Source organism: Cetorhinus maximus, unplaced genomic scaffold (genome assembly GCF_964194155.1).
Source record: "Cetorhinus maximus unplaced genomic scaffold, sCetMax3.hap1.1 HAP1_SCAFFOLD_2544, whole genome shotgun sequence".
Taxonomy (NCBI): Eukaryota; Metazoa; Chordata; class Chondrichthyes; order Lamniformes; family Cetorhinidae; genus Cetorhinus; species Cetorhinus maximus.
The window spans coordinates 37,331-43,622 of NW_027598481.1; the positions used below are offsets into that span (position 1 = coordinate 37,331).

The 6,292-nt window shown below is 48.4% G+C and overlaps 1 long non-coding RNA gene across 1 annotated transcript; it reads right to left on the reverse strand.

Annotated features, from left to right (window-relative positions):
- Positions 1-104: 104 nt before the first annotated feature.
- On the reverse strand, positions 105-2,148 carry LOC144677446 (uncharacterized). Its single transcript, XR_013575698.1, has 3 exons — positions 1,930-2,148; positions 973-1,044; positions 105-167 (listed from the first exon to the last, which is right to left on the reverse strand). It is a non-coding gene; the product is annotated as an uncharacterized LOC144677446 (long non-coding RNA).
- Positions 2,149-6,292: the final 4,144 nt, after the last annotated feature.

Below are 6,292 nucleotides of genomic sequence, written 5' to 3' on the forward strand. Positions count from 1 at the left end.
CCTCACCCTTCACCACATCCCTCCCCTCGACTGTCCTGAACCATTGTGACCTCTGACCCCACACTCCCAGTGTGACTCTCCTTTGCCTGGGGTCACCTCCGGGCCTTGGTTCTACTGCGGATTCTGTGGAGTGAAGTTGACTTGGGCGTAACTTGATTCCTGTTCACCTACGAGAGTCGGAGAGAGATGGAGTGAGAAAGGATGAAGAACATGAGGACACTTTGGTCAGTACGTGTGCCGTAGGTGGGAAGCAGAGGACAACGACAGAGCAACAATATGCAAACCGACATGACACTCAGCTCTGGAGCACGCCAAGACCTAACTAGAACGTAGCCAGGTGCATCTCAAATGCTTGCTTTACCAGCTGCAGGCAGTTGACATGTAAATGCGACTTAGCAAAGACTTAACTCACCAATAGAACAAGTGGAACACAAAACGAGCAGGCATGGAAACCGAGGAACAGCAGGCACATAGATACAGTGTGATCATCACGTGGCTGAGGTCTTAACAGAAACACAGCTAAGATACAACGGATGTGCGATGGACATGTAAGCAAAGTGTAATTGAGATGTAACACACACGCAACTAAGAAGCAAGTGACACACTACAGCAGTACAACAGGGACAGGGCTCATGCTTAACTGTGACGTTACTACAATGCAACGGAAACGTAACTGAGATGTAAATGACAGGGAAGATACGGGTCGCACAGTTGTGACAGTCGGAGGGTATTCGATTTCCAAACAGAGATTAGCAGACCCATAACTAAGGTCTAACAGATACGTAACTAAGGTGTAACAAGCAGAGAGGAAATGGATCAGGTACGATTTTGACTCAGGCGTAACAAGATGAAACTGGAAGAATCAAGGTCTACCTAATGCATCATGTAAAACACAATTGAGAAACGACTAAAGTGCAGCAGGTTTGACACAAATAAGTATCTTACGACTGACATACGATATCCGTAACTAACCTGTTGTATGGACCTTAGATGTCCCGGAGGCAGGAAGAAGATTCAGCTCCGCGTACAAGATCTCCGGAACCTCTGGAAAACGGCAACAGAAACTATACAATGGATGAGAGTTAGATACAGAGTAAAGCTCCCTCTACACTGTCCACATCAAACACTCCCAGGACAGGTACAGCACGGGGTTAGATACAGAGTAAAGCTCCCTCTACACTGTCCACATCAAACACTCCCAGGGCAGGTACAGCACGGCGTTAGATACAGAGTAAAGCTCCTTCTACACTGTGCCCATCAAACACTCCCAGGACAGGTACAGCACGGGGTTAGATACAGAGTAAAGCTCCCTCTTCACCGTCCACATCAAATAGTCCCAGGACAGGTACAGCACGGGGTTAGATACAGAGTAAAGCTCCCTCTTCACCGTCCACATCAAACAGTCCCAGGACAGGTACAGCACGGGGTTAGATACAGAGTAAAGCTCCCTCTACACTGTCCCCATCAAACAGTCCCAGGACAGGTACAGCACGGGGTTAGATACAGAGTAAAGCTCCCTCTTCACCGTCCACATCAAACAGTCCCAGGACAGGTACAGCACGGGGTTAGATACAGAGTAAAGCTCCCTCTACACAGTCCCCAATCAAACACCCCCAGGACAGGTACAGCACGGGGTTAGATACAGAGTAAAGCTCCCTCTACACCGTCCCCATCAAACACTCCCAGGACAGGTACAGCACGGGGTTAGATACCGCATAAAGTTCCCCCTCTCAATCTCACTATGTTCCCCCTCTCACTCTCTCCCTCTCACCCTCTCTCTTTCTCTCACTCTCAATCTGAATCTCTGTCACCATCTCTCTCTGTCTCACTCACTTTCAACCTCTCCATTTCTCTGCCACTCTCTTTCTGAATCTCTGCCTCTCTCTCTCTCCCTCTCTCTCTCTCCCGCTATTGAACAGTTTAACCTACGTTCACTGGGGGCTGTTGTGTTGTTTTTGATGTGTCTCGTATTCGTGTAGTCGCCGTCCTGCTCCATAGTTTGTGTCTGAGGGGTTTCTCTCCTCCGTTCGTGCCCTGTCTGCTTCTCCCTCTCTCTCTCTCAGATGCGTCTCAGTCTTTCCTCAGACTCGATGTCAGGGCGAAAACTTCCACAAAACTGTTTCTGCTTCTTGGTTCCATTTCTCAATGACACTTCCCCTGAGATCAGAATGAGAGGTTGGTTGTACTGACTCCAGGGGCAGCAGTCCCTCTATCTCAACCTCTCTCAGCATCTTTCTCTCTGTCTCCCCATCTCTCAATCTCTCTCACCATCTATCTCTCTGTCCCTCTCTCTCAATCTCCCTCACCCTCTCTCTCTCTGTCCCTCTCTCCCTCACCATCTATCTCTCTGTCCCTCTCTGTCAATCTCCCTCACCATCTCTCTCTCTCTCTCTCAATCTCTCTCATTGTCTCTCTCTCTATCTCTCGCACTCTCAATCTCTCACTGTCTTTCTCTCTGTCTCTCTCAGTCACAATCACTCTCACCATCTCTCTCTGTTTCTCTCACTGTCAATCTCTCTCACCATATCCCACTCTGTCTCTCTCGGTATCAATCTCTCTCAGTCTCTCTCTCTCAATCTCTCTCACCGCCTCCCTCTCTGCCTTTCACACTCTCAATATCTCTCTCCATTTCTCTATCTCTCTCTTTCTCAATCTCACTCCCCATCTCTCTCTCCCTGTCTCTCTCTCTCTCTGTCTGACTGTCTGCATCTCTTTTTCATTCCTTTTCTCTCTCTCTTTGTCTCAGATGCTCTCTCATTTTCAGTTTATTTCTGTCTTTCTGACACTCACTCTCTCTCTCTCTCTTGACCTCTTTTTCTGTCCCTCCATCTGTCCCCCAACCCCTCAGGCTCTCTCTCAGCCTCTCTCTCTCTCTCTCTGTCTCTCCCTCTCCCCCTCTCTCTCTCTCTCTTTCCCTCTATTGAACAGTTTAACCTCCGTTCACTGGGGGCTGTTGTGTTGTTTTTGATGTGTCTCATATTCATGTATTCGGTGTCCTGCTCCATGGTTTGTGTCTGAGGGGTTTCTCTCCTCCGTTCCTGTGCTGTCCGCTTCTCTCTCTCTCACTCAGATGTGTCTCAGTCTTTCCTCAGACTCGATGTCAGGGCGAAAACTTCCTCAAAACTGTTTCTGCCTCTTTGTTCCATTTCACAATGACACTTCCCCTGAGATCAGAATGAGAGGCTAGTTGTACTGACTCCAGGGGCATCAGTCCCTCTCTCTCAATCTCTCTCACCATCTCTCTCTGTCTCCCTCTCTCTCAATCTCTCCCACCATCTCTCTCTCTGTCCCCCTCTCACACCATCCCTCTCACCATCTCTCACTCTCAATCTCTCTCACTATCTCTCTCTCAGCCTCAATCTCTCATCATCTCTCTCTCTCTCCCTCTCAATCTCTCTCATCGTCTCTCTCTGTGCCTCTCTGTCTCAAGCTCTCTCAACCACCTCTCGCTCTGTCTCCCTCTCTCACAATCTCTCTTGCCATCTCTCTCTGTCCCTCTCTCTCAATCTCTCACCATCTTTCTCTCTGTCTCCCTCTCTCTCAATCAACCTCACCATCTCTCTCTCTGTTTCTCTCACTCTCAATCTCTCTCACCAACTCTATATCTGTGCCCCTCTCACTCAATCTCCCTCACCATCTCTCTCTCTGTTTCTCTCACTCTCAATCTGTCTCACCATCTCTCTCTCTTTCTCCCTCTCTCTCAATCTCTCACCATCTCTCTCTCTCTGTCTCTTCCTCTCTGAATCTCCCTCACCATCTCTCTCTCTGTTTCTCTCACTCTCTCTCACCATATCCCTCTCTGTCTCTCTCGGTCTCAATATCTCTCACCATCTCTTTCTCTCTCGGCCTCAATATCTGTCACTATCTCCCTCTCTCTGTCTCTCTCAGCCAGAGTCTCTCTCACCATCTCTGTCTCTCTCACTCTCACCATCTCTCTCTCTCTCAGCCTCAATATCTGTCACTCTCTCCCTCTCTCTGTCTCTCTCAGCCAATCTCTCTCACCATCTCTCTCTCTGTGTCTCTCACTCTCAATCTCTCTCACCATCTCTCTCTCTGTCTCCCCCACTCTCAATCACCCTCACCATCTCTCTCCATGTCTCTCTCTTTCTCACTCTCTCTCACTATCTCTCTCTCCCTGTCTCTCTCTTTCTGACCGCCTTCTTTCTTTCCATTCCTTTTCTCTCTCTCCTTTTCTCTTGGTTTCTCTATAATTTTCATAATTTGCAACCCTACCCCATTTTCTCTCTCTCTCTCTCTCCCTCTATTGAACAGTTTACTACGTTCACTGGGGGCTGTTGTGTTGTTTTTGATGTGTCTCATATTCGTGTAGTCACCATCCTGCTCCATAGTTTGTGTCTGAGGGGTTTCTCTCCTCCGTTCCTGTCCTGTCTGCTTCTCTCTCTCTCTCTCAGATGTGTCTCAGTCTTTCCTCAGACTCGATGTCAGGGCGAAAACTTCCACAAAACTGTTTCTGCTTCTTGGTTCCATTTCTCAATGATACTTCCCCTGTGGTCAGAATGAGAGGCTGGTTGTACTGACTCCAGGGGCAGCAGTCCCTCTATCTCAACCTCTCTCAGCATCTTTCTCTCTGTCTCCCCATCTCTCAATCTCTCTCACCATCTATCTCTCTGTCCCTCTCTCTCAATCTCCCTCACCATCTCTCTCTCTCTCAATCTCTCTCACCGTCTCTCTCTCTATCTCTCGCACTCTCAATCTCTCACTGTCTTTCTCTCTGTCTCTCTCAGTCACAATCACTCTCACCATCTCTCTCTGTTTCTCTCACTGTCAATCTCTCTCACCATATCCCACTCTGTCTCTCTCGGTATCAATCTCTCTCACTATCTCTCTCTCAGTCTCTCTCAATCTCTCTCACCATCTATCTCTCAATCTCTCTCACCCCCTCCCTCTCTGCCTTTCACACTCTCAATATCTCTCTCCATTTCTCCATCTCTCTCTTCTCAATCTCACTCCCCATCTCTCTCTCGCTGTCTCTCTCTCTCTCTGTCTGACTGTCTGCATCTCTTTTTCATTCCTTTTCTCTCTCTCTTTGTCTCAGATGCTCTCTCATTTTCAGTTTATTTCTGTCTTTCTGACACTCACTCTCTCTCTCCCTCTCTTGACCTCTTTTTCTGTCCCTCCATCTGTCCCCCAACCCCTCAGGCTCTCTCTCACCCTCTCTCTCTCTCTCTCTGTCTCTCCCTCCCCCCCCCCCACCCTCTCTCTCCCTCTATTGAACAGTTTAACCTCCGTTCACTGGGGGCTGTCGTATTGTTTTCGATGTGTCTCATATTCATATAGCCGGTGTCGTGCTCCATTGTTTGTGTCTCGTGGATTTCTCTCCTCCGTTCCTGTCCTGTCTGCTTCTCTCTCTCTCTCAGATGTGTCTCAGTCTTTCCTCAGACTCGATGTCAGGACGAAAACTTCCTCAAAACTGTTTCTGCTTCTTGGTTCCATTTCTCAATGATACTTCCCCTGTGGTCAGAATGAGAGGCTGGTTGTACTGACTCCAGGGGCAGCAGTCCCTCTCAATTTCTCTCACCCTCTCTCTCTCTGTCTCCCTCTCTCTCAATCGCTCTCACCATCTATCTCTCTGTCTCTCTCTCTCAATCTCCCTCACCATCTCTCTCTCCCTCTCTCTCAATCTCTCTCACCATCTCTCTCTCTGTCTCCCTCTCTCTCAATCTCTCTCACCATCTATCTCTCTGTGTCTCTCTCTCAATCTCCCTCACCATCTCTCTCTCCCTCTCTCTCAATTTCTCTCACCCTCTCTCTCTCTGTCTCCCTCTCTCTCAATCTCTCTCACCATCTATCTCTCTGTCTCTCTCTCTCAATCTCCCTCACCATTTCTCTCTCCCTCTCTCTCAATCTCTCTCACCATCTCTCTCTCTGTCTCCCTCTCTCTCAATCTCTCTCATCATCTATCTCTCTGTCTCTCTCTCTCAATCTCCCTCACCATCTCTCTCTCTCCCTCTCTCTCAATCTCTCTCACCATCTCTCTCTCTATCTCCCTCTCTGTCAATCTCTCTCACCATCTATCTCTCAATCTCTCTCACCCCCTCCCTCTCTGCCTTTCACACTCTCAATATCTCTCTCCATTTCTCCATCTCTCTCTTCTCAATCTCACTCCCCATCTCTCTCTCGCTGTCTCTCTCTCTCTCTGTCTGACTGTCTGCATCTCTTTTTCATTCCTTTTCTCTCTCTCTTTGTCTCAGATGCTCTCTCATTTTCAGTTTATTTCTGTCTTTCTGACACTCACTCTCTCTCTCTTGACCTCTTTTTCTGTCCCCCCATC